The 26317-nt window shown below is 39.3% G+C and overlaps 1 long non-coding RNA gene across 1 annotated transcript; it reads right to left on the bottom strand.

Moving 5' to 3' along the window:
* Positions 1-1459: 1459 nt before the first annotated feature.
* Positions 1460-26317, bottom strand: LOC134863557 (uncharacterized). The gene is made up of 3 exons (XR_010165676.1): positions 25907-26317; positions 25451-25504; positions 1460-1682 (listed from the first exon to the last, which is right to left on the bottom strand). It is a non-coding gene; the product is annotated as an uncharacterized LOC134863557 (long non-coding RNA).

Raw genomic sequence — 26317 nt, 5'->3', positions numbered from 1 at the left:
GGGAATGAGGAGCTATAGGGGCAGCCATCTCTGCCTGCTCTCTTAATTTGTCTCACTGTCATTCCTTCTCTCAATCACTGAGATGCCAAAGACATTACAGGGAGGCCATGGACCCTGCTGGGAGTGCAAACAGTGATGGCTATCAGTATTGACATTGGTCTAAAAGGATCAGTTAGCCTTCTCTTTACCCTGCAGGCCTCACTATTTCGTATTCATACAAAAACAGCCTGCAAATGTGCCTCTCCCCTGGTGTTCTCTCTCTCTGGTGATCTCTAAGAAAATACAAGGAGCACTACTGCCTAATGCCCCATACCATTCTGACATCACCTTTCCACAGGAGAGGAGGACACACTCGATTTGATGGGCTAATTGTGTGTGGCATAATTAATCAATGTCTCCTGAACGACAAATTCCCACATGCACACTCCCAATGTCGCGTGTATGCCAATGAAAGCACAGGGGGTAATTGAATTTACATTTATTTATTCTCCTCCATCAAGTGAATTAGTCGATACTGGCAGATATCTGTCACTGTTCCTCACGGGGAGAGGCACGCCATTACTACTGTGCAAGATGGACTGAGTTTACTTTCAGCAGGGCAGGACTCGACTGCAGAGCGTGGTGAAGGCCTTTAACGTCATTAGTCCGGTTAATTGTTAATGACAAAGACAGAGAGGCGCATCAACCCATAAAAAACTGCAAGAGTGAGGATGAAACAGTATATGCCTAGCTGTAATGAATATAATAAGGTGGTGTTTTATGTTTCAGACAGGGATTTCTTATGCTAAAATAATGGTAATACAACAGAAAAAATATATATATATTTTGTTATTAACTACTTATTCCTTGTGATAAAAAGCCAGGATTAAACACAAACAAACACGGAATTGGTTAAAACATAATAAAGTTAATAAACTCAAAATGGAGAATGTAATAAATTATATATTTTTTTTACAACAAAAACTTACCAGGTGGTAGGATGTGACATTTAATTTATGTATGAGCATTAATGGTGTATCCATGATGTGTTATATCTTGTAATTTATTGTCAATCTGTTCTATTTTCCTTCTTTTTTGACTTTTATGCACTTACTAAATGCACTAGTGTCTATTTTGGTTTGCCTTGTAACCAACCATTTCTGAAAATGCAAAGGATAATAAAAGAGATCACCAATAAAAATGATCTACATTAAAATGTTACCGTTATTATTTTGTAAATGCGGTACGTATCTAAAAAAAACTCTTAGCTTGTATTTTGCATGCACAAGTAAATCACAGTACTGCAACTGAAGGAACGCCTTAAGTTTATTTGTGGTTATTATTAGTCTATATTGAACCAAGACTATGCATACAAGAAATAAATTCATTTCAAATTGATGAAATGATTTATGCCAGATTTAGCTATAAACTACTTTCCATGAAGCAAAATGTGAGCGTCTAATAAGCATGTTTCAAAAAATGATCTTAACAACTTTATTATTAAAAATAAAATGAATACTCAAGTATACAGCTACAGCATTTCTAAAACAACACATGCTTTTTTTTGTCTTTAAACTTTACTGAACATTTAGGGTCAGCTTTCATCACATTAATGAAGTCCACCAATTGAATCCTGCACTGGATTGGATTTCCATTGCTCAGCAAACGGATCAATTTTAAACGGCTCCTCACTCGGTCGTCTCCTGCATCATGGAAAAAACAGGCAATCACCGTCTACAGTTACTACTGTGTACCATTACTAGCAGGCTATAGCCAATATGTTGAAAAAGCTTCAAAGCAACATTTGAATGAATCTAATAAACAGAAGAAGGGTCGATGGTTTTCGTGGGTGCAGTTGATAATGCTCTTCACGGTTGTAAGTGACAAATTACTGTAAACTGGTTGGGTTGATGAGTGGCCTTTTTTGTCATTAAAATTTCATTGATTGGCAGAGATGGCTGCAAGTCACCTAAATGAAGAGTGACATAAGGGATGGAATGAGGCAGAAGACGAATCATTTCACGCCGCCTCTTCAAGGTACTCACGAAAGCTCCACTTATAGAGAAAGTCACGTCAAATGAGCAGCAAAACATCGAGACAAATGAAGAACAGGACACATAAATCGAACCCAGTTTTTTTCATGAATCACTGAATCCTAGTATGGAAAATAGTCTTCATTTTTCGGATCAATCGCAGAAAAAAGGTGAATCATTTCAGAAGCAGGGAGTACAAACTGCAGATTAACAGCACACTACTCTAAATGTTGTTCTGACCTTAAAACGGTCATTTTGGGGAAAAGATTTGCTAGGATAACCACAGTGGTTTACATACTTTACCACGATTATAAAAAACAAAATACTGAGATAATAGGTGCATGGACTTTTAGGCTACAGTTCAGCAATTTAGTAATGAGGGGGGGTAAATGTGATTTAAAGGGTAGCAAACAGTATATTCAGAAAGCACACTTAATTAGCAGAGGCAGAACCATTCTACAAAGTTTGTCGTGATTGTATTTATGGTAGTAGTAATAATAAAAGCTTTATTTATATAGCACTTTTCATACAGCAGGTGCACAAATTACAAACAAACATGAATTCACTTCAGATCAGATTTTACGACCTAAATCAGTCAATATTTATCTCAAAAGAGACTAATACTGCAAGTTAATGACCTTTTGAGAATGCTATTGCTGTAACTGATGTAAGGAATATTTGAAATACTTTCATCTATCGTATTATGTGTAAAAACAAAAACTGCTAGTTTATTTTTTCAAATAGGATTAACTATTTGACTCATTCAAGTCAAGTGTATAATCTGAAAAATGCTTCCATTTCCAGTCTTCTGATATTCATACCCGGATCGCTACAGGCAGTGCTTTGCTTTTCCATTTCTTTATTGTTCTAACTATGAGCTGGTTGCCGGCACTCTCTGATCTAAGAAGCAACAATCTCACAGTATTTCTGTGTGCAGATTACTGACCAACAAAACAGAGAAGTTGAGAGATGCTTCTTGACGTCCTCTCCACTGCACCACTGTTTGTAGCTTGGTGTCTGGCTTTTGGAGGACGGATCTCTTTGATGGTTGCAAAGATCAAAAGGCAGGAGATTTGCTAGTATGCACAGTCATTTCAGACCCCCCTGCTCACACTTCATACGCACTCACCCTCACTTTATGTACTTTTCTAAAACCTAACAGATCATGTTCATAGCAGAATATCACATCTGTAAACTATTCCTTTTTCCATTGATGAAAAATACCCTACATTTTCATCATAAAACGACATAAAGATCTTCCTATTCATTCTATTCATTTTAATTCAGAGCATGTTTGCAACCACAATCATTTGACTGAAATCAAAGAGACAACAGGCTTCTTTTCAACAATGTCTGCTCCTCTAAAAGAAGTGGAAGTCGTAAAGAAACTGACCTGGACTAGCCAGATGTCATTGCACTGCTATAAAACACTTATGAGCCATTAGGATGCTGCTGCAGCTTATCAAGTCTGGGAAGCATGTGCAGTGGGGAGGGATTCACACCATGTAAATGTAGTGTCTGAATCAAACGAGCCTTTTATTTATTTATTTTAAAAGATGCCCTATTATGCACTTTGGGATTTCCTCTTCTGTAGTCTGTAATAAAGGTTTTTGTGCATGCAAATTGTCTTCAAAGGCTAAAATCCCCAAGTTTGACTCGCCTCCCCCTGCCCGAAACGCCTTTTTTTTCTTCCGTAACATAATGACATCACTATGTAGCACACACCCTTCTATTGGATAGTGCTCCAACACTTGATACGCTAAGGTGCGGGACTTTTCCAACACATCTCTGAAATGTTGAACAATCGGAACAGAGCCTGTCAGCTAATCAGTTTCAGACAGAGGGAGAAAAGAGGAGCTGCAGCATAGGCAGTATGAGGAAATGATAGTACTTTTAGAACGTTAACATGTAAACATGTCACAGTAGAAGCACAAAATACCAATAGGAATGATGAACCTGAAAATGAGCAGAATGGGTCCTCTTTGAAAAAATAATCTGGGTCAGATTATCCCTTATTGGAATATGTCAGTATCATGTAAGGGGGAAAGCAGGCCAGATTCCTTTCTTCATCCACCACCGCAGCAGGGAATGAGCCCCAGTATACCGGCCGCCAACTCTTACCACTTAGCTATACACCATAGGTATCCACTTTTAAAGAAAAGATGCTGACAATAAAAAGCAGTGTCCTAAAAAATGAAACACTTTCTCTTTGTCCTGTCATCGGAGAGTGGATATCCACAGCTCCCTCCACTGCATCTTGTCAGCTGAGAGGCCAGCGTAGATATGGAAGCAAAAGCCCTTTTTCTAAAGGATTTCTCTGTAAGAAGGTGATTTTGTTCTCTTGGTGTCCGTTATATTACTTTCAGCATTTCTGCAGCTAAGGCGAGATCTCATTTCAACATCGTGCCTGAGAGAAGAGGCTTAAGGGGGATGACAGGCCTCTGCCAGAGCCGCCGTGCCAGGAAAATTAGGGTTACACAATTACACAGTTCCACGAGCGTCACCAAAAAGCCCTCATAGTAATTGGATCCATTTTAGCGGGTTTAAAGCCCGCTTCTTTGAGATATACAGTCAGAGCATCCCTAGGAACTGAATTCCTCCTCCTCTCTAGTCTTAACCTCTTTTGCATTTAGACTGGCCCCAGGAAAACAAAACAGCATTGAAGTTAGTGCTGTCACATTCAGTTGTTCTGAGCAGATCCAACATGTCACTCTTAATCTGAATAATTATAATGGGCTTCTATTTGTATTTGTGTTTAATTTGATTTTACCAAAAACGAAAGACACATCCGTCATGAACAGACCTAGGGAGTGCTGACTGATATGACAATATAAAAGTTCTATTTCAAGAATTAATTGCTCCTCCAGAGAGGTTTTACAAGAGTGTTTTACAAAGAAAGCCTGAATACATGGAGGTTGAATCACAATGGGAAATTACACTTTCAGTCAAGCCTGATAAGTGGCATTTTGAAATCAAGCCTAATACTGTACATCAATCTTCAATAATGAGTCAAATTAAGTGCACGCAACTGCTTTTAATTCCTGAAAAGAAACGACTGTCAACGTGAGGATAATGCTTTAGATAGTGTTGTATTTGAATCCTGTGATCATCTGTCTTTAATAGATTCACATGGGAATGGGGTTTTGCTTGTTTGTAATTATATCTAGAGATAAGCATTCATGTTAGTTGATTGCTTTACTATTTTCACTTTCAGCTTCCAAGGTAAACTCCTAACGCTGCTGCTTCACATAAAAACTGTTAAAGTGGCGATTAATGCAATGACCTTTATTTTGAAACAGCCACAGGAAACAGGAAAATGCAAACAAAACATCTTCAACAACCTCAGTGCCATTATTGTTATTAGCTACACCTAGCTTCAGTTGTTGGAGGGGAAGCTAATAACATTAATCAAGGCTACATTTCTTTCAGCTTTTGCAGTGCCAATGCCCTGGTGTTTTACATAATGGCTACTTATAATCTCCTGAATAAAATACCCTAAAGTAGCTGTCAAATTTTATGCGCATCTGTAGATTTCCCGGTCGCATTATTTGCTGGGTTTGCAGTGGATACAGACAGCAGCTGAGCCTTTTGCAGATTTAAACACACAACAAAAAGTATTCTTACGAAATCCTCACACAGTCCTCACAGTGAGTTTCTTGCTGCATTCATGGAGTCATGGATTGTGGTTTGCACTATTGCAGAAGAAAAGTAGTCTTTTAAAAGATGAATAAAAACTCAGTGATTGCTAAAAGACAATTGGCTTGCCACGATTAATAAGAAAAGGTCCCTGGATCATGCAGATCGGACCAAGCTTTACTGGGCACATTACTGCCTGATGATCTCTGGACTTAAGTAGGAGTAGAAACATTTATTTTGATGAGTTAGTAGCAGGGAATGTAGAAAAGGTTGAAAGCAATGAGTGTCTGTTATGACGCATTGTACACACATCAGTGTTCAAAAGACCAAATTAGTGGTTTAAGGAGCAGAAAAGGATGTCCGTTTGAAAAATACGTTTCGATATACAGTAGACCAACCTACACACTGCAGCATACATACTAATTAGATCCTTCAGTCTTTATTGTCAACTGAAGGAAATACATTCACGACAAAGCAGGCCATTGCTTCTATCGTATCACTAAACGCCAACTGCATGTCACCTCGTGTTCCCCTGGGTGTTTATTATAGTCCCCTGAGGATCAGACTGTCTGGGGGAGACTATAAAAGGTGATTGCCGTGTTTATGAGAACTGATTTTCAATCAGGCAAACACAGTAGAGTGACTTTCCTCTTGAGCACAATTCAGCCCTCCACATGCTGAGTGATAATTGAAGCTCTTTTGAAATGGCTGTTTTCCTGCTCCCTCTCGAGGGTTACCTTCTACTATCGCCATGTTGGATCTGTGTCTGCATGACTTGAGGAAGTAGTAAAAGAGCACAATGGCATTACCCTCAGGCAAGGTTAAATTAAACTTTATCAAAGGCCCGATTGTAAACTACGGTTTTGTGCTTGACAAGGTTAAAGTATTTGTGTTTTGGAGCAGAGAAAAGATTTGGATCCTTACATGTTTTGACGATCTTGAGTTTTAGTGCGAGAAAGTGAAAGGAGGGCAGCGGGAAAAAGAGTTTGCCAACACAACTACAGAAGACCATCAGCAGAAGCAGACCTACAGTACCTCCCCGTCTTCCCTCCCCCACAGCACATACACACATGCCACCAACACTCAACCACAACCCTTCATCCTCTGTTCATTTTCATCAAAACATTGCAGATGAGGTCCTGAGCTCAATTAATCATTCTGCAGCCCTCCTGCACTGCCCCCCTATTAATCACGGAGCCCACCATACTTCAGGGCCAGACCTCAGAAACATTTCTTTCGGGGAGTGGTTGTGTTGTCACTGGATGTGTACATGCGTACGCCCAAATATACTAGCCTAAACACACATGCAATAAAGCGCATACTCACTCATCTACAACTGCCATATGTGTACCTTAAACTCTTTAGAGAAGTGGGCTTATTTAAGGGTTCTACTCCTTTATTCGCTCATAATAAATTAATAAACATTTTAGCACATAGAAATTAATATGAGTCTAATAGGAGAAATGAATAGTTATTTTCCAAAGCCAATAGGCAAATCTTAACTTTGTTTTTGTGGATTTTACAGGTCATGTAAAATAATATCAGTTTTTGTAACAAAGAGGCTAAGACTGTATATCAGTATTGAGACTATTAATGACATCCTGTAACCAGCTCTTTGTTTTGGAAAGGTTTATACTTGAGTAACTCCAGCCAAACAAATTACATAACGGCAAGTAAATCCTTCTCTCTTGTCAACGTAAAACATTCAGTTTTTTTAATGTATCATTATTTAGCGTTTCATAAACAGAATTAGCTGACATTAGGTTCAGCAAATAAAATCCACAGTTGTAAAAAAAAGTCTATGCTTGTGTAAAAAAGACATTTTGAGGGATACAACACGAACAGAAACAGCAACTATGTGGGGCAAAGCCTTGCTCTGCCAACAGAAAACAGACCCACAACAAAAAGGGTGGCCTGCATTTGAGGAACAAGTCTCTCAAACACATTGCATAACCCATGTATACTCTCCTATGTTGTTGAAAGATTATATAAGACTACCTGAACCATTTCAAACTAATGAGAAACACATTTATGTTTGAACAGGGAATTAGGCCAGAAAACAAAAAGTAGTGTGTGCATGTGCAAGACTTCTCAATCTACTTTCCTTTACCGCATGCTAATGTAGCATGCAGCTCCTTGATATTTTGAGTAATTTCTGAAGTCTTCAATGTGAAAGCCATTGTTAATATGTCACTTGATATGTTCCTAAACTCTTCCACCTTAATTTAGCTCAGAAGAATTGCCCAGTATTTATTTATTATTCCCTGCCTTCCGTTGCTCTTCTAGTCTGTTTTTATAATGGAAGTAGATAGTACAACAGCTTGAGAGGATGGGGCAGCTTGCTTAATTATAATACATTTGTGGCTGTTATCTGTCCTTAGTCAACCTTGGCAATTTTTACTGCACTCCTTTTACTGCTCGCTCCTCCAAGGCAGAGAAAACACCCATCTTTACGTCAAATATCTGCTTAAAACACAAGACAAAGCCTTATCTACAGGCAGCTGTGAGCGTGCTAAGAGAGCAAATGATTCAGTTCCTAAGTAGAGCTCAGCCTGTGATGCATTAGATTTCCCAGCATTAGGGAGTTGGTACACTTTCATTTTGAAAATGAACATCTTTTGAATAGTTTCTTGATAATGCACATAGTATCTGGACGATTAAAAGGAATGAACCACAGGGGCTGAATTCTAATAAGCCTTGTTGCGACAGATCAACTGTGTAGTTATGAGACCCCAAATCTCTGAACAATTCTGATTACCAAGAAACCGTATTGCAAAAACAGAGCTGTTGTCTTGCAAATGTCTGTTTGTGGAACCAGCAAAACAAACAACAATCTCCCTGCAGTGAGAAAGTAGGAGGCAGTGGTTGTGGAGCAACCCACTAACAGCACACTGCAAGAACACCAACTAGCCGCTGAGAATTCACAAGTTGGCTGTGTTCCTATCTGACAATCTGCTGCAGTCACTACGAAACAAACCATGGTCTTTCCAGGCATCTATATTGCACAATGAATACAATATGTATATAGAAACTGAACCGTCTGATTGGACCCTGAAATCCTACTCATGTTAGTGCTGTAAGGATCCTTTTATATATTCAAGCAACTTAAAGGGGCCCTATTCTGCTCCTTTTCAGGTTCCATGTCTCCATACTTTAATGTTCAAAAAGCTCTTTATTTTTCTCATACTGCCTGTTTTGCAGTACCTCTTTTCACCGTCCGTCTGAAACCAGAGATCAGTCTGCTCTGATTGGTTAGCTGGCCGGCTCTGTTGTGATTGGTCAAACGCTAAGAGATGTCACGCCTCTTAGCCGATCACATACAATGAGGTGGAAAGCTAGGCAATTTAAGTGCTGGCAAATGTATTATAATCTTCAGTAAGTACAATTCCCTAAGATTATTTTCATTGATTATTCATGTCTATACACTCAACTTCTGATACTTCGACATGTTGCGGTCAGAAATAAAATAAAAGTGTTACAAATGACATTTACGATAGCCCAGCTCCAGCCTGGCTGCCAGAAAGCCAGTGAGGCAGGATGCAGGTCCATAGCGCTGGGACACCTAAATGGATTGCAACCATTAATAATGTTATTAGTTACACTTGTATTAAACAAGTCAAACTGTCTGCTGAGAGAAGTCCACTGATTAGATCTTACTCAAGACACACACTGGTCAATGTTAAAGTATCAGCTCCCCATGACTGTGATGTACGACTAAAGCAAGCCTTTACATCCACAAAACTCTTGATATGCGTCTGACAAAGAACAATGGCTCAAGCTTCACTGAGCTCCAACATCAATGAACGTTTTGAGATAAAGCAAAGAACAAAACCACCTTAAAGACGTACATCTCTCACCAAATAAAGTGGTGCTCCATCACTCTCTGCTCATCCACGTCAAGTCTTAAAACGTGTTTTTGATTAGTGTGCACTGACAGTCATGCTCTCCTGTGCAGCACCAAAAAGGCTCTGAATGCTTGTTGCCTGGAAGGCTGTGGTTGGCCCACACATGGGATGTGTGGGCCTCTTTACATCCCAATGTGTCTGACTACAACTGGTAATGCATAATGCAAGGACTATAAACTATGTCATTGATTACGCACCACATAAAGTTGATCAGAGGGTCATTCATAAAGTCAAAGTGAATAGATTTGACTAACCATTTTTCTGAGTTTACCTGGGTTATTGACGTGACGCTAGGTCGTAGTTATGAAATAGTGAAGGTTGCAGAATGAAAATGTGGAGCAGCTGGTAACGCTGATATGCAGCTACTGTAAACTTTGTCAGGTATGACCTTTTCTTGGTGAAGTGTAAGGTGCTTGGCTATGGTGAGACTCGATAAGTCCATAGAGTATAATAACATCCAGTTATTACAGCTTTAGTGAGAGCACTGAGAGAATCAATAAAAGTGAGGTAGCCTGTATCTGATCCTGACGCACAGATTGGAACATTGCAATAAAGATTACTGACATGTTGAAGTTCTTTTAACCCCCTGGGTAGATTTACTATAACTGTACTTCAAACAAATATGACTTAAATATGTTTTTCTATATGTAAGCCAATCACTCAGTTCAAATCACACTGAAATCATAGCCTATGATTTTATTCAGTGTTGTGATGTTCAACACACAATGTCCTCAACCGTGAAAGCTGAAACCCATTATCTTTAGGCTCATATTCATTCTCTCTCTCTCTCTAATAAAGTTTCCTGACTCCGCGGGGAAGGCAATTAACAGAAAAGCAGTGGTGTGCACATTTGCAGTGCCCCAAAATCATCATTTGCACATCAAACAACCTCCTCCTTCATCTCTGTCAATTTGCATATAATACCACAAAGGTGCATCAATGTCAAATAGTCTTCATTCCCATGCAGCATCTATGTCTCTTTTGACGGGATGCTGAGGTAGGTGCACCTGAGATACACAAAGCTCTGAGTAAAATGAAAGGATAGGGGGTCAGGTAATGAATAAGAGACTACTACTAACACTACCCCCGCTCCTCGAATCAGAAGGGAGAGTGTGTCATACTGGGGGATGTAGTAATCATGGTGAGTTCTCAGAGAGATGAAGGCTGCTTTCACAAGTGGGTTTTTTATTTATTTTTTTTATCATCAAGATGTGTGACTGTGGCCTGGATTTCGCCTCAGAAACTGAATTCAGCATTCATACAAAATTCAGTGGAAATGAATGTCAACCAAAGTGTAAAAAAGCAGCTACAGATGGGAATGTAGGAATGTAATCAAACAACTCTCCATAGCAACACGTGGCAAGCACTGACGACATCTTAAAATGCTGATGTTTTCAGGCTGAATTCATTGTTTTTCTATGATCTTTTTTTTCTTTCTTTCTGTATCACTGTTCTCTATATGTTCAGCTTTGGTAAACATTCATCAGAAATTGTGAAAATGGAACATTTTAAATAATAAATTCATACAAATGTGTATTATTTAAATAACATAAATGAACAGAAACACACAAAACATACGTGTTAATCAGAAGTCCATAGAGCCACAATGATTCAGTGATTAATCAATGAGTCAAGCAACAGAAAAATGATAATCAAATACTTGAATAACCAATTATTTGTTAATTAGTAATTAACCTTGGAAGAATGGCAGAAACAAATATTTGTTGTCCTTCAAATTGAGAAACATCTGCTGTTTCTACGTCGCATATCATATCAAACTTAATATATTTGGATTTGGACAGAAAAACAAGACATTTAAAGAGCTCATCTAGACATTCAGTAACTTGGATTGCCATTTTTCACAGTTTTTTGACAATTAGGGGACCAAAAAAAAGAAACTATTACTTTAGAAAACAATCCTCAGATTAAACGATGATGAAAATAATATTTGTTGCAGCCTTAAATGCCTGGAGGGTAAAGGCTTCACAATGTGACCATTGACTGTAGTTATGCTTTAACACTCCAGCTAGAATAACACACACTAGTTTAGATGCATGCATTATTCATAGGCTTTCTTTCCTCAGAAGGACACATTAAATATTTGTTAACTTATAAAAGCATCATGCAACACGCCGCACCTCAGGACTATTAATTTTCCACACACGCGTCATTGTAAAGCTCCATCTGCTACACCACTGGTCCGATTAAGGAGAGGAAGGAGGGCTTGAATGTTGGAGGGGAACAGTTAAACCTCACAGACGGAGAAAAACACAAGGGACAGATTCTATATCCACAAATAGAGGAGGCAAGAAGGCAACATGCGAGTGCAGTCTTCTCAAACAACTATTGCAACATCTGAGGTCCCAGTGATGTTATATATTGGCAAGAAGAGCACAACAAAACAAGACACAATGCAAAGTGACTGCTACACTTTGAGCTGTAGGGATAGAACCAGTTAAAATGGACGAACACTGCAAATGTTTGTCGACTGTGGATGAAATGGGACACATTTATTCTGCGTTTTCCCTTTTTGTGCAATGCAGTCTTTGGGATAACTTTCAACATTCTTGACAGGCAAAGTGTGCATTGCATTTGTTGTAGTTTTAATTTGTATTCCTCAAATAGTCCCAATTAATCATCTTTAATCACCAAACACCCGATGTAAGTAGCATTCATTTCATTCTGTGCATGCAGACTAATTACAGAGCCTTATAAATAGAATTGGGTTCTTTTCTGCGGTGATTAATTAGGTTCTATGTTGCTCAATAGAAACAATATTGTATTACAGATGCAAACATGTTGGGAAACCAAACAAATGAACATGAAAGAAACCACATAAAAGATTACGGATGAATCATTATTATTTATGCCGAGCAAGGCAGAGTACATTACACAAACTATTTTCAAATGTGGAATATATAAAGTAAACTAAACTCAAGGAATCAAAATCATTTAACATTCATCCTTTTTTTTTTTTGTTCCTATGTATCCCAACATCATCAACTGCCTCCTCAACTCCAGGGATCATAGATATTTCTTCTAGGATAAAACTCAGGTATTTCTGAAGCCTCAATGGCCATGGTGTTGTCACTAACATTTTAATTGTGACACAACAGTCAACAACCCAATTGTAAAAATGATTAAAGCTATAAATGTGTATTTTTTATAATTGTATTTTTGGACTGATAGCAAACCCTTTTTGACAGATCGTTAACGATTACAAAAAAGTCAGCTTACTTCAAGTAAAACACGTTTAAGCTCTTTCTATGATAGCATTTAAATCAATGACAACCTTCATTTTGTGCGGCTGGTTTGATTTGAACGAGCCATGCTAGTTTACAAGTAGAATATGATCTATTATCATTGTATCACTTTGTGCTAAACTATCCTTGACTGTCAGTAACGATTGATACCGCTTTGAATTCCAAGACTTGAATCTGCCTTATGAGAATTTTGGAGAATTTAGAAAAAGCAACATTTTAGAAGCAACAAGACCTGCCGCAAGCAATTTCCAAGTTTGATTATATCAGCGCTGAAACCGTAAGAGGATGTCAAATTAAAATTAAATTGGGTATATAGCGGCTTTAACTGAAACAGGAACGTTTTTTTTTTTTCTCTGATCAATTTCCTAGGATCTCACAAGGAAGATTAAATTACAAACTGCAAGTATTTTTTATTTTTCAAAAACGGGGGTTGTAGTGTCATTCATTTCTTTAAAAAAAAAGTTTGGATTGCATTGCATAATCAAAAGTTTAGTTGCCTCCTGAGTACACCCAGAAAAGCTTTTATAGCCAACATTGATAAGAACCTCCCAAGAGTTTAAAATGAGTCTTCCTCTCTAAAGTTTTACCTCAGGACACAATCAAGGCCACCGTTATTTAAATCTCTTTGTACCCTTTTGATTACCTTTCATACCTTTAAAATGCCTCTTGTTTTTAGTGGATGAGCCACTGCATCGGGAAGTAATTTAACACTCCAGCTCCTTTCCTCTTGGCATAATTAACATATCCAGTGTGTCTCTAATTAAGCAATCTGGATATGCCCATTAGTACCATGTAAAAAAAGAAATGGTAAAAAACACTGTAAGAATATCATCAGCCATTTTTCTAATCACATTGATGGGGTATCAATTTCCATCTCACCGTTAATTGAAAATGTGTTTCAGGGATAAAAACAATATATTCTATGCCCCGAGGACACGATTATTCTAGTGATTGAGCAAATCAGGGATACAAATCAAGATGTGGAGGCTCACTTCGACAAAGCCCAATGTTCATCTTGCGAATTGTAAAGACAGAAATGGGGTGCGAAGGATTTCAACAAGCCATTAATGCAATGTCTGGTCCATCATCCTGCAATGAAAGTCTGCGGCAGACAAGGAATGAAAGGCCACTAAACAAACAGGCAGAGTTTAAAAGGCTGGCTGAGGCTGCCCAGAGGCTCATTAAAGCAGCCCGCTTCTCTTCTTAAAAGCAGCTCCACTGGCAGAGTCGCCCATAGAAACTCCAAACTGACAGAATATTTCATTAGGAGCCTTGAATATTTCATTTGAATACACATCTTCGAATGCATTTCCTCTTTCCTCTCATACATTAGGAATTAGGCGCTGCGACAATTAAACTCGCTCATTTGCATATGAAGAGCCGCCTGTAAATTCTGCGCGCGATGAATGCAATCGTCGCCCGCGTTTGGAACCGGCTTATAGGGATTTAAGGGACGGTGGTTTCGTAGATTCCCAGGCCCAGGGTGTAGCAGCGAGGCCCGTCAACACGCCTCACAACGCTCATTACTTCATACCCTGTCTGAAGTCCGGTGGCCCATAGAAACCAACATCCAGCACCTCCCGGGCCGCCAGCCACAGCATCGCCATGGTAACCGCTCTGCTGCTCGAAACCCCTCATATATATATTTTTCTCTCCACAGCTACATTTCCTGAAGGCTGGTTACAAGCATGACAGCTAGCCATCCAACTGCTGTTAGAGCACTTCAAGGAGAAGTTGTGGCACCGTGCCAACAACTTGATTTTATTTTTTTTCTCCCCCAAAAAAGGCAGATGAAAACTAAAAAATGACAGCTGTGTGATAATCATTTTAGATCTGCTCTCATTAGATCATTAACATAACGCAGCAAATCTTTTTTTTCTAAAATGTGGTAACTATCATTGTATCTTAGCCATTTGGTTTTCTGTAGCTGCAGTTCATTGATGATATAAGCAAACTGCTATAGAGCTCAACCTTAGCATACCGGATTATCATTACAATAGGACAAAGGCTTTGAGTGAAACTAATCAAATTATATTGTTGTTGTTATGAATCATGCATGTATTGAAGTGACGTCAATATGAAAAGGGTATTATTCCACCTTCATACCAGTGAAATTATCTTGTGCATGCAGGCACTATAAAATCATGGACAGTGACACAAGGACTACTTGTACTTTTAGATAACTTAATTTTCTCTTAACAAGGAATTATTTTCTAGTCGTTCCACTCGTGCTATTTGGCAATTAGAATCTGCATTCCTGTCAGCAACACAGAACATGTCTTATAATTAAATTGTATAAAGGGAAGATGATGTGAACAACAAATAAAAAAGGAATTGCCATAGAATAACTACAATGTAATACAAAGCAGATGGATATCACCACAGTTTAATTTAAAGCTCTTTATTAGGAACCACTTTAAAAGGCTCAAAATGCCTCAATTTAGACCCCAGCTGCAATTTTATGAAACCCTTTTGGTTTGCATTGCAATAATCCTGGCATTCCCGTTTAGTTAATAGAGATGCCCACAATCTGACGCAAGCATTACATTGGCTATTGTTCCTTTTGTTCAAGGACATGGAGACATCACTAAAGCTTCAAAGGTCAACACTCAGATACCAACATGTCTCCTACAGCCATGGTAACTAAAATAATAGTCTGCCAGATTTATGATGGCAGTAACGTGGCTCTGTATATGTATACCATCATCCTCACCCAATTAATATTACAAATAATTGCCTTCTTTTCTGATTTTCAGTGTCCACTTTCTATATCAGGAACTTGTTATTGCAAATGACAATTCAACCGACGTGACAACAACCTTTCAACTTGCAACTTACCAGCTGCCAACACCTCAGCATGCGCCACCTTTAATATTAAAATAAGCAACAGTGACAACTCTGTTAAGTTCAGCACTGCTAAATGTAATTAATTGTTTCAACAGCATTGGTCATTTATTCAGAATGCATTGTGGACATTTAACATTGGATAAGCCATAAAGCTTATCTTCTACTTATTAGGATACTATTTTCAATTAATGTTATAATATAATAATAATCAACTGACAAGATTAGCAGAGGTGATGCGGTGATTAAAGTGCCAATAAATTGCCAAGTTGAAACGATAACAGGTTTAATCTAAATTAACAGCTACATGCACAGCAGGTAATCGAGTACCCAGGTCACCAGTACAGGAGAGTTAGCTGCCACGATGTTGCCTGCATTATCGTGGACACACACAGACACTTCCCCAGTAAGTGTTCACTGCATCAATTGGTTTAGTTGGGAGGTAGTCAGCGGTGCGTCTGCCTGGCATAATGTTACTCTGTCAGTTGTTCTGCCAGCGTATTGCAAGCCTGGCGGGCAGCCATATGTCTGACAGTGAGGATGTACTTAGTAATGTTAAAGCTGTGAATGTTGCAGTGCTGTGTGTGTACAGTTTATTTGTCTGTGAATCAATGCTACATTACCTCAAGAGCCAAGCCAAGTCCTCGTATCTTGTTTGCCACACGCTGCTAGCAGGAACTTTATCTCAGTCTCACCTAAAGTGGGCTGACCTTTCTGGTGGACCAGCTGCTGCTTAGAAGTGTTGCTCAGAGGAAACTGATTATTACAATGTTTTGAAGGGCCTTAAACCAACACTGCTGGCTTGTCTTTATAATCTTTATTAATATGGGTGCCACATCATCAACATGCTTGTTCCATTCCTTGACTCTTTTTGTCTCTATACAGGGACAACAGACATTTCTAGGGCGGCCTGGCTCCCTGATCTAGTACTGTGGTCCAGCCTCAAAAAACATGTTGTTGTGAAGGCTCCCTTTCCCTGTCCTGTAGATGGGTAATATGAAGGGGACGCACATTTCCCGCTTCAAACACTACTTTCCAGCGGCTGCTTTGCAGTTGACTATCATGAGCTTGTATTTGTAATCATTTTAAAAACACACTGCTGTTCTCAGAACTTTCCATTTACAATGTGGAGCTGGCACCATCTGCTACCATTCTTACCTCAACAAAGAAAATGCTTGAATTCTCTTAAGAGGGATTCATGAAAAATGATAACCCAATCTAAATACAATAAAGCCACTTAAAATGTAATATTTTTTATTCAGTCTTTACCGATTCCTTTTTTTCCCTTTGTGTAGCCTTATACTTAACAGTGGTCATAATCACTTCCGACTGAATCATTTGTCTTGTGATGGTTTGGTTTTAAGGTTTTCTGGAACAACAAGTATACATATTAATTCAAACAAATATTCTAAATTGTTGTCGTACTGCCTCTTCATGAACCATTTACATTTGTTCTATAAAAGCAATCACGTTCAATTTATATCACAGACGTGTTGCTTTCCACGCCAGTGAATTTTCAAATGAGACTAGATTTAGTTGAGTTCGATTGGCTTCGTCGTAAGGCTGACGGTTTATTATGAAAGCGGGAAAGCATTTTCAAAAAGTTGTGTCTATGGAAGCGCCGTTGTGGGTATTGCGATAAATATTGCATGCTTCAGATGTGTTTTATTGGACTACATATGACAGCTGGCCTGGCGTGTGAAACTGCGGTACATCTCGATGATGCTTTTGGGTCAGAGACAGACCATGGCGTCTCTGAGCAAAGAGGAATCGGATATCAAAGAGCTGCCTTGGAGAGGCGACACGGAGGAAGAGGGGCTTATCATGTCGATGCTTGAAATATTTATTTGCTACAATAGACACTTACAGTTGCTGTACTTCAAGTGTGACATGATTGAAAACCACTGCAAGGCATTAATGTTTCACATGTGGTTATGGGGGAAAGATGAACCAGACCCTTTTGTTATTATCATTCTCTTATAAAGTCAACAAAACACATGGAGGTAATAAATCATTTAGCTCACTTTTCTGCCTATTTTTCTGGCTTGACAGTGTTGTTCACTGAACATATTGTTTCAAGTGAAAGCGCCGCCTAAAATGAATTCTTATTAGCCATCTAAAAATAGTCTCCTGGTTTCAGGGTCTCGGCTGCCTGTAATCTGACAAGCACAGAGGGAGCGTCATGACCAGCCAGCTGCCAAAACATCAATGAAAAACATAAGGAATATGGGCATTATCTCATGTGGAATATCAGCTCTTATGACAGAGGACTGCAGTTGTGGCATTGATTCTTGCATCCTTTTTTTAAAATCACAGTTTCATTCACATTGCTTTGCCACACAGGGAGAATTCAGTTATTGATCTACGAATGTGAGTTTTGGGATCTGAAAATGAACGGACACATTTATTGAAAGGGAGCATGGATGTTTCTATGTAATGTTCAACAGCATGGTGGGTTTTAATTCATTCATGTTCACTCTACAGCTTCCTCATTTTTCATTCTCTCTTTGTTTGTCATTGGACTGCCCATGTCATTGTCATGTCATTTGTATCTCTACATCCAACCCAGAATAATGTGCTTTATAAAGCAATCGCAACGCCTCTATCTACCGTTTATCTGCGCATTGTCTGCCTGTTTATGTGTACATGTTTATTGTTACTGATAACATCTCATTACCAAGGTGTTCTTGCTGGATGGCTTTCCACTTGTGTTAGGGTCAGCAGCATTTGTGTTATTGTCAGCATTAATATTCTGAAAACACAACTGCTGGAACAAGCCATCCATCCTGAAAAGTACACCACGCTAGTGCAGGAACAACATATGAAAAACAGACTCGTACATCATTTCCATGTCGAGTGGCCATTGAAAGTATTCAGCTCACCTATCGTGAAGGTCTTTGAAATTGCAGAAGCAAATCAAGGCATCAAAAAGAAAAACATGTGCCCCCCCGGGGGGGGGAAATAAAAGCAAATAAAATAAAAAGCAAATATGGACGGCATTTCGTCCAATTGATTATATTTGTAAAATATGCCCAGTATGATTATAAATCTGAATTCCTAAATTCGTTTTTTGGGTGACAGGTACCTCTAACCATGAGTAACCAATGAGTTAAATACTGAAATGCAAATGTTCTGTGAAAGATTGACAACTGTTGTTACTTTATTGGCAAAAAATAGCTTTTATAAGAGGACATTTCCGAGTAGTATTCCTACACACATCAATGTAAAGTGTATTAGTGCAGGTAATGTGCAAAGTAAAAAGCTTTAATGCATTCTTGCGGCGAATATTTTACAGACAGTCATTATTTAAAAGGTAAAGAGAGACTAGATGTGATGTGAATGTTTTAAAGTCGAAATCAGAGTTAGTGTGATAAATACAGAATCTGTTAAAGAAAACTGGAATGAATCTGCATTTCTATGACTTAGGTCCCCGGATCTGGAATCAAACAACAATGTGATCAACACACATTCACAGAAGAAATACATGGAGAGCTAAAAAGAGCCAACTGCTTTGACAAAATCTGCATCTTGGAGCACAATCTGTCTCCCTGTATTCCCTTGTAGTTGAATTCACTATGGGCCAGTTACTATGTCTGAAGTGCGACAACCTGGATTCCAATCCACTGGAAAGAAGCTGGGTATGCAGGATAACAAACTGCACCAGGGATCTCAGCAAGGATTGGTTTTAACACACGCACCAATTACAGTGAGCACAGCGTGCATCCTTTTCCAAACACTGCTGAGCGCGCCACACACCCCCTGAGAAAACATCTGCTTCTGTACACAGATCCCAATTTCTCTCTCTCTCACACACACACACACACACACACACACACACACACACACACACACACACACACACACACACACACACACACACACACACACACACACACACACACACACACACACACACACACACACACACACACACACACACACACACACACACACACACACACACACACACACACACACACACACACACACACACACACACACACACACACACACACACACACACACACACACACACACACACACACACACACACACACACACACACACACACACACACACACACACACACACACACACACACACACACACACACACACACACACACACACACACACACACACACACACACACACACACACACACACACACACACACACACACACACCTTTGTGTAACTGTAATTTTGTATCGTTGCTGCATAAATTCAGAAAGTAATTTGCCAATTTGACAGAGTAAAAAAACGATCACTATTCTGATTAATGTGTGCTCACAGAAATAAATCTCACCTTCCTTCAAATGCAGATCAGTTATGTGATTCTAGATATTTTTCACAGATATGGTTGCTCATTTTCTTTTACACAGAGCCTCAGGTGTCCTCTATGGGATCCTGTTAATGAGTCCTTCAAAACTTCCTGGAAGATGCATTAGGGGTCGTAACTTTCAGTTGGTTAAGGCAGCAATAATATGTGCACGTCATCTGCATTCATCTGAGAGATGTGCTGCTCGTTTCCCAATTACGACCGCATAGGAGCCGCAATTAAATCTTCCAACTCTGCAACAACTTCTGGTAGAAGTCCGTGACCTTCTGTGCCTCCTGCACATCAAACCGTTTGGCTACTCCATGTAGATTTCAAGCTTATACACTCAAATCACGCTCACTCAGATTATATAAGGACCAATGCACACTGAGCCTTCTAAAATATCTCATGGCCATTTTTTTCCTGAAGCAAAACTCCAGTCAATCAAATTATTTTTCTTTTTTTTTGTGCAAATTGGATTATTATGGAGGCCTGACCGTCATGTAATCATGTACCATAAATGTGTTGAAGAGACTGGATGTGGGATAAAACATTTCTTTGTCATTTTATTAACAACAAAGATTTGTTGGTAGATTTAGGCAGAACTCAAGGATATTATTGTATAGGGTGTATCATTACAAAAAATAAAAATTGGTAACAAGGATTTCTCATTTAAAAAGAGTTATAAATCAAACATAGAAAAGGGACAGTATCTTCCTGTGTGTCTAATTTGGGGTGCTGCTGTTTCATTGTTTGGATGCTGCATACAGTCTTTCTGCTTTTGGACTTTGTACCTCCCACACAATAACAGGAGTTTTCTCCAAGGGAAACTGGATACTGGCCATTATTGAAGCCGCAGGTCTAGTGGCAGTGGTGCAGTAGGTTTGCAAACCGTTGCTACATTCATGCAAATGTGACGGCATTCATTCAAACTTTTCTGTTGGGGAATAAAATGCTACTTGCAATGCATACAGCAATAAATGAATGGGTACTTCTTAGATGAAATCTTTGATTGTCCTCGCCCAATGCCAACTGTTTACTGACTCAGCAGAAAATGACAAGCAAAACCTGTATTGAAGATGGTTGAAAGAGTGCTGATGACATGTTGGTTGACTTTTCAGAAAAATTTAACTAGAAGAAAAAAATTGTAATCCCATTTCTGTTTGAACTGACTCATCCACTATCCAACACCAAGGAGCAAATTGATGTCCAAACAGGATGATACCATTTCTTTCCAGGCAGAAATATGTAAGGCTGTCAAACCCACTTCTGCATCCATGACTCGATAGTGACTATGTAGGTCAACACTCTCTGGCAGACTCTTTATGCTGAGGGGGGTGTAGCTGAACATTGTAGAGGAAGCTCATGCACAGAGAGACATAGACGCACACACACCCCGGAACCATTAAAGACTAAACACAGTCAGGACAGGTACTAAAGGGGAGCATCTAAAGGACTTGAAAGCAGCAGACTTTGGCTGGACGATGCAGTGACATTGACTGGACTACAGAAGGATAATGTGAGAAGCTAGCATAGGACGCTCTATAGATTCAAGCCATGCAGAAGCAGTGTAATTTTCCTCAGAGATAGGGGCATTCAACACTTAATAATGTTTTGATTGAAACTCACAACATACATAAACTTAATTTACAAGTATCAGAAGGGCCTGACAGTATAACAGACAGATTTCAGAACTCATCATAGCTCCTCAACATTGGCAGGATCCTAAATGAAAGAAGAATTATTAAGCATGAGAAAAGCCACAATGCACTGGCCATAAGGCAGGAGTCCCTAATTACCGCCTTGTGGGGCCCAGCTTATCATCAGCAGCAATTTTTGTGTGGCAAATATTCCCACAACAGCCTTTGATGTAATTACTTTCCAAACAGCTCCCCTCTAGCCAATATCCTGTTCTATATTCATGGCTTCGCTTGTTTGCAACGTCACTGGAACACACACGTTTCGCTGCACTGTGGAGAACAGAGACCCTGCAGATCCACCGACACCAAGAAGCACAACAAACTAGACTTGCTACTACGACAGAGAGAAAGCAGGTAAAGTAAAGAATACTGACATTCATAAATGAACAAAAAGGTTGCGCTAACCAATATGTTTACTTTATGAGGAAGCAATGTAAGGAAGAGCTAAGGATGTAGCTCCTCTGAGGAGTCGGAGAAAACTAACCAACCTGCAGTGAGCTTATCGGCAAAAAAACTGAGCAAACAACAACAACAACAACAAGTCACCATCAAGGGTCTTTTTTCCTCAAACCGAGAGGCAAGGTAACTCGTTATTTCTTCTGGTGTTTGGATCCCATTGTGACAATCAGTACAACCAAAATATTTTCATGATTTGTCGATTATACAAATGGCCATTTTCCTATCAAAGTGAAGCACAAATCTGCATACATTTTCTTAGAAAAACTTGAAAGTTCCAAGGCTTAACAAAACTGAAAGAGCGAAGGAGATAAAAGTAAAGCAAAGGAGAAATAGAACTTTTTGTTGCCTATCTGAGATCCAACCTCATTAATGCTAATACTCTTCTTTTTTTAGAGTCATAAAACATTCAGGTATAGTGTTTTCTTTTAAAGTGACTTCCATGATTGTGGCTTCCCATTCTTCTTTTGTCACTGATGTTTCTATAGAACAGGGTTAATGCCACACGTCTCCAGGTTACATGGATCAAAATGCTATTACATTTCAATCGGAGGTTTCAAAAACTCACAATAGCATATCCTTATTTATCAAAATTTGAAAGGCTAACATGAAAAAGGTTCTCAGTGTGTTGTTGTTCAACATACTAACATAATGCCTGACTTACAGCTGAGTGAAAAGCATTTCTGTGCCCTGCCACATTGATTGCGTTTCCAGGAATAAAGTGCCTTATTAACAGGGAAATGTGCCTTTTGAAAAGTTCCTCTATTTATGTTTTGTATATGAAGCAATAAATCAAAACTAAATAAGTCTCATTGTAATGTAGAAGCACCTCTGTTCGGGGGCTTTCATCACTTTTAATGACTCTGCAACATTATTAGTGACCACAGAATGTGTTCAGCCAGGACATTGACCTTGCCAAAAGTACACAGTCCAATTTTACTTCTAGCTTTGCAACAGCCATAATTATCGTTTTGAACCGCCCAATATTATATTGCTAATAGACTACATTAGCCCAAAAGCCTGGGTTCTTCTTGTAGAAAACTGTAATGTCCTGTGTCATAAATGAAGCTCACATACTATAAGTTTTGAAAAGACTGACCTTTAAACTCTATAATTGTCAATGCTTTCATAGATGCATCACCATTTAGATAATGACCTGATGAAATCTGCTTCAAAAAGGACCCTTACATGTTTTTGGGTGGGGTGGAAAGGGGGAATGCATTTCTGCTCACGTAACTTGACAAATTGTGCTTCAAGGTTTCTATTTATATCTTTCTCATCTCAAAGGGAGGGCAGAATCTTCCCAATTCCCTCGCCGTTTGCCAGAGGCTTAGTGTGACATATTGCTAATCTGGTTATTATGCAATTTATCAGTCGTCTCTTTTTTACAGCCGTGCATGGATATTATGCAGGTTTCTTATGAGCGTAACTGCAATAACACTGCGAGGAGCTAATGAGCAGCCGCTACTACTGTTGTAATACATCTCAAGTCACTTCAGGGTATTCTTGTTGCAACAACTTGTTAGTCTAAGTCACTCCATTAAACTAACCAAATTATTTTTTTGCTAATGATATAGAGAGCCTCTCAGGCTGGAACCAATGGATTGTGACCAAAAGAAGGAGAGAAAGAAGTCATCAGAGTCCACTGTGTGACAGCAAATACTTTAGCAAAGAGAAGAGCAGATTTTGCAGCAGCCCAAAAGTCTCACGTAACTGGTACTCTGAATTGATGCAAGGGATCTCTCAGTGAGGATTCATTATTGCCTCTGGCTTCTCTCGACATATGAGATACCGCCAGAGCCAAGAGAGGAAGCTGTTTGTGCAATGTGAGCGCAGGTAGATATGGATGACAGAGCGAGTGGCCTAAAGCAAACATCCTGCTGAACCTTAGATGGTCATCCCTTTTCAGCAGTGGCTGTGTTTTTTTGCGGCATCAGCTAATTAAGGGTGGCCCTTCATTAAAGACGCGTAAATCATACCTTAATGCGACTCGGGAGTCGTGGTTGAGACACTGGGCGGGAAGAATGTGGTCCTCTGATTTAATGGGCACGGAGCTGAAGGGGATATAAGTCTTGATAATGATGGCCAAGTACAGTGTATTGATCACCGCTCCCTCTGGTGTATATGTGGGTTAAAGCAGCCAGAAGCAAATTGAACTGGGATTTCTCAACTGTGTGTAGCTCACACAGAGGCGATGTGGTCAAAATAAGTTGAATAACGTGTCGGTATAAGACCACTAGGGTTGACTTTGTCATTTCTACCAGATGCCCACTCATTTGTCTATCTGGCCACAGCTGTAATGAAAAGTTAATTCAGTATGTCTTCCGGTGATACGTTGTTCTTGTTGGCATGAAAGTGCTTTTCTATACAGGGGAGAAAAACCTGGCTCACATTGCCAAAGATAACTGTCTGGGAAACATTAGCACACAAAGGATTGTAAGTAAGTGTATGATTAGTAACTCTTTAAATCATCAAATGGATAAACATTCACACATCAGCGGATGCCAAGTACTGAATTAATGGTAGACTCTTTTAAAAGTGCAGTCCAACTCCGCTCCACACACTATTCCCTTCCCTGTCACCACTCTTTCATGAGACTGCTAAACGCTGGCAGAAGCTGCACTGGGAAATTAGACAGTTAGAGAGACTCTAATTACAAGACAACAGCGGCAGAAAGTTTGACAGTTAGTGGTTTGGCATTTTGCATTCCCATCATTATTGTAATGAAACATTAAATATTTATCATTTACGAGTCGGGGGGAATCACTTTGCCCAGTGTCATTAAGATTTTGGTTAATTATCATGGCCCATTGGGTCCAGCACCTCCTGCAATGTGCTGCTGCCCTCCGTCCATTACCAACCGTGCAATTATCGACACACTGTCTAACCATCACAGCATTTGCTCTTGAAAACATGTTCATAATCACCCCAAGATGTTGATTTGGCAAACGCTGTTAATGGAAAGCTCCTGCTAGTTTGCTTGGTTTTGAAATCAAAAAAGGCATTTATGAAGACACATGGGAGAGCCATCAACAATTACCTGCAGCTTCCAAATCAGTGTTTCATAAACTGCCTTTCTGTTGCGTTTTCGTCACACTGTCCTTTGAGGTTAAAGGAGAATGATGATGGCCCATCAAGGTGTAATGATTGCAATCTCCTGTCGGTCATATATCTTTTACCAAAGTCTTCTTCTATCATCCCTCCTGATGTTGTATCATTCTCACATTATAAAGACATTGCTTGTACTTCCATACACAATCATTTAAGGAAATCACTCGGACACGTCCACATAAAGAGCAAATGAAAACAGTTTACCGGTCAAGACTGGAGCAAGGCCTGGGGAGGATTCACTTCAAGTGCAGTCCTTTCCTATGTACAATATCATGAGCATAGAATTATGGTAAGTCCTATAAAGAACATTGCTCTTGGATCAAATTAAAGTTGAAATTAATATAACATTGATCTAGTTTTACCACTACGGGTAATAAAATGACAAGTAGCTTATGCAGCATGTATTTGCAATGTTTGATAAATATACTGAACATTTCATTAAGCAATATTCAAATCAGTCTCTAGAAGCTGACAAATTTAACTTATGTTCCATACAGTAAATGTAACTACCATTTTACCGTCAGTGTGTTTCACTGCATTCAAACATTTTATTTAACTTGCTAAATATTTTTACGACTGATGTAAGTACATTCAGAGCAGCCCACTGAAAGTGAGTGGAAGGCCTCGTCTTAATTGATGTCAGTCAGCAGTAACACTCACCAGGGTCCAGAGCATTTTCCCGAATAAAAAGATCTTGTCCCTGTCGAGGTTCACAGCTTCAATCACTTTTCCATCAACGCCAAAGCAAACAAGAGTCGAGAATATCACCATCGGCTCACCCTTCATGAATCATCAAGGCTTATTGGCGTGATTTTACCATGACACATTTTTGCAAGCATATACGCTATGGTAGCGGCTGAGCTACTAAAGTTGTTGCTTCACCGGAAACTAATCTCAACTGCGCAAAGTAATCTCCTCTCCACGCAGCCGAAAAGTCACTTCAGGTAACAGAAGATGCGGTGTAGAAATACTTTATCCAGAAAGTTCCACACGTTGTCACCATTGTCCATACACTTGCACCTATCTAACTTGCGTCAGAAGTCAATTGACACCTCCCACTGATTGGTGACC

Source organism: Eleginops maclovinus, chromosome 4 (assembly GCF_036324505.1).
Source record: "Eleginops maclovinus isolate JMC-PN-2008 ecotype Puerto Natales chromosome 4, JC_Emac_rtc_rv5, whole genome shotgun sequence".
Lineage (NCBI taxonomy): Eukaryota > Metazoa > Chordata > Actinopteri > Perciformes > Eleginopidae > Eleginops > Eleginops maclovinus.
Note: the sequence above shows the minus strand (reverse complement) of the source record. Positions and strands in the feature narration are given on the sequence as shown.